Genomic DNA, 3,586 nt, shown 5'->3' on the forward strand with positions numbered 1-3,586 from the left:
AAGGGCTTGAAATAACTAAAAATAGCTAAAAATTATGGATTATAGCTCTTGAATTTGTGAATTTAGGCCACCATGAAATGTTTTCCTAATAGGTCGAATCGACTAAAGATAGCCAAAAATTATGGGTTATGCTCATGAAATTATGAATTTTAGTTTTTGTGAATTTATTCACCAACATATCAAAACAACCCATTAGAAAGCAATTGTGGGTTATAGCCCATGAAATCGTGAATTTAGTCGCATTGAAATTGTTTGTTGACGAGTCAAAATGATTAAAAATGGCCATGAAATCATAGGTTATAGTAATAATTGTGGATTATAGCTCAGAGAATCGTGAATTTTAACCACCTTTAAATTATTTATTGATATGTCAAAATGACTAAAAATGATAAAAAATTATGGGTTATAGCTCATGAAATTGTGAATTTTGGTTACCGTGAATTTTTTTTCCTAATGGATTGAAATAAAAAAATGTCGACAATCATGGATTAAAGCTCATAAAATCTTAATTTCTTAGTGGTAAAAATTAATGATTTTATGAGCTATAATCCATAAATTTTGGATGTTTTTAGTTGTTTTGACCCATTGGTAATTAATTTCGGGGAGGCCACAACACATGATTTTATGAGCTATGACCCATGATTATTGGACATTTTTAACCAATTGAACGACCGGTAAATAATTTTGTGTAGTCTAAAATTTAAGATTTCGTGAGCTATAATCTATAATCTTTTTTTTTGAACCATGATTTTTAACCATTTTAACCATTTTTAGTCCTTTCGACCTAGTGTCTAAATTCATAGTTTCTTGATCTATATAACCCATGATTTTAGGTATTTTTTGTCATATTAAAACATTGGTAAATAATTTTATGGTGTCTAATCTTCACAATTTCATTAGTTATAACCCACTATTTTTGGCTTTTTTAGTCATCTTGACCCATTGACAAGTAATTTCATCAAATCTAATATTCACAATTTCATGAACTATAACCTAATATTTTTAGCCCTTTTTTGCATTTTGACCCATTTACAAATAATTTTTCAAAGATTAGAATTCACTATTTCATGAGCTATAACCCATGATTATTAGACATTTTTAGTCATTTTAAAACATTAGTAAATAATTTTGCGGTGTCAAATCTTCATAATTTTATTATTATTCATTTCGACCCATTTGTAAATATTTTTACGGTGTCGAAAGCCCATTTTGGCCCTTTTTAGTCAGTTTAATTCATTGTGAAATAATTTCATAGTGGCTGAAATTCACGATTTTTGGCTATAACCTATGATTGTTAGCTATTTTTAGTCATTTCAACTCGATGCCTATGATTTTACAGTTGCCAAAATTTACAATTTCATTAGGATATAAACAATGATTTTGGTCATTTTTATTCATTTCAATCCATTGATAAATAATTTTGTAGAAACCAAAATTCATGATTTCTTGAGCTATAGCCCATAATTTTTGGCATATTTTACTTGTTTCAACCCATTGACAAATAATTTCTTGAATGCTAAAATTCACGATTTCATGAGCTTTAATCCATGATTTTATCTATTTTTATTCATTTCAACCCATTGGCGATAAATTTCATGGGGCTAAAATTCACAATTTAATGAGAAATAACCCATAAATTGGCCATTTTTAGTCATTTTGATTGATTGGGAAACAATTTTGAGGTGGCCAAAATTCATGATTTTGTGGATTATAGCCCACGATTATTACCCATTATAGACGTTATGACACAATAGTAAATAATTTCGTGGAGCCCAAAATTTCATGAGCTAGCCAATGATTTTTGGTTATTTTTAGTCATTTTAGTCTATTGGCAAAAAATTTCATGGTAGCCGAAACTTAAGATTCCATGAGCTATTACCCATGTTTTTTGGTTATTTTTTGGTCATTTTGAACCATTAGAACATAAATTCAAGATGACCAAATTTTTTCGATTTCATGTGCTATAACCCATGATTATTGGTTATTTTTAGTCGTTTCAACCAACTAGAAAATAATTTTACAGAGAACAAACCTTACGAGTTTTTGACCTATAACCATGATTTTTAGACATTTTGAGTCCTTTTGACATATCAACAAATATTTTAGTGAAGGCCAGAAATTCAAAGCTTTATAAGCTATAATCCATGTTTTTTAGCAATTTTCTGCCATTGCTACTCGTTAATAATCTTATAGTGACAAAAAATCATGATTTTATGAGCTATAACCATAAGTTATAGCTATTTCTATTGTTCGGACTCATTGGCTAATAATTTCGCATAGGCTAAAATTCATAATTTTATGAGCTGTGGCCTACGATTATTGGACGTTTTTAGCCATTTTGAGCCATTGCTAAAATAATTGTAGAGTCTAAAACTCACGATTTCATGAGCTATAACCTATAATTATTAGTCATTTTTAGTCCTTTCGAGCCATTGGCTAAGAAATTTGCGAAGACCGAAATTTGTGATTTTATGAGCTATAAAACATGATTATTAGGCATTTTTAGTCATTTTAAAACATTAGGAAATAATTTTGCGATGTCCAATTTTCATAATTTCATTAGCTATAACTCATTATTTTTGGCTTTTTTAGTTGTTTCAACCCACTGACAAGTAATTTCATTGAGTCCAAAATTTAAGATTTCATGAGCTATAACCCCACAATTTTGATTATTTTTTCTTTTGGACCCACTATCAAATAATTTCATGGAGATTAAAATTCACACGATTTTAAGAGCTATAACCCATGAATTTTGGCCATTTTTACTCATCTCGACCATTTGACAAAAAAATGAATGATGGCCAAAATTCATGATTTCATGGGCTATAACCCACGATCATTGGTCAATTTTCATGATTTTGACTCTTGGCAAATAATTTCATCGATAGCGGATGGTGCGACTACAGTTGGTTGGGAACTCGTTTTAGGAAAAAAATGTATTAGTAGTATATACAAACTTCATGAGTTATAATCTATGATTTAGTTTCAATCATTTTGACTATTTGTAAATGGTTTTGTGGTGTCAAAAGTCATGATTTCATGAGTTATAGACCATGAGTTTTGACCATTTTTAGTCATCTTTACCCATTGTCAAATAATTTCATTGTGGCCAAAATTTATGATTGCATGAACTAACATTCGATTTTTAACTATTCTTAGTCATTTTGACTTGTTGTCAATAATTCCAAAATGGCCAAAATTCACAAGTCCGTGGACTATAATCAATGATTTTTTGTCATAGTTAGTCATTTCAATCATTTGGTAAATAATTTCGTGAATGCTAAAATTCATGATTTCTTGAGCTATAACGCACACATTTTGATAATTTTTAGTTATTTTGACCCATTAGCAAATAATTTTGCCAAGGCCAAAATTTCTAATTTCATGAACTTTAATCCGTGATTTTATCCATTTTTTTATTTTTTGACCCATTGGCAAAAAATACCACTATAGCCAAAATTCAAGATTACATGAGCTATAACCAATGATTTTTTGGTAATTTTTAGTCAATTTGACACCTTAGAAAATAATTTTAACTTGGCCAAAATTCATGATTTTGTGGGCTATAACTCACAATTATTGCTCA

Source organism: Asparagus officinalis, chromosome 8 (assembly GCF_001876935.1).
Source record: "Asparagus officinalis chromosome 8, Aspof.V1, whole genome shotgun sequence".
In the NCBI taxonomy this organism is placed as follows: domain Eukaryota; kingdom Viridiplantae; phylum Streptophyta; class Magnoliopsida; order Asparagales; family Asparagaceae; genus Asparagus; species Asparagus officinalis.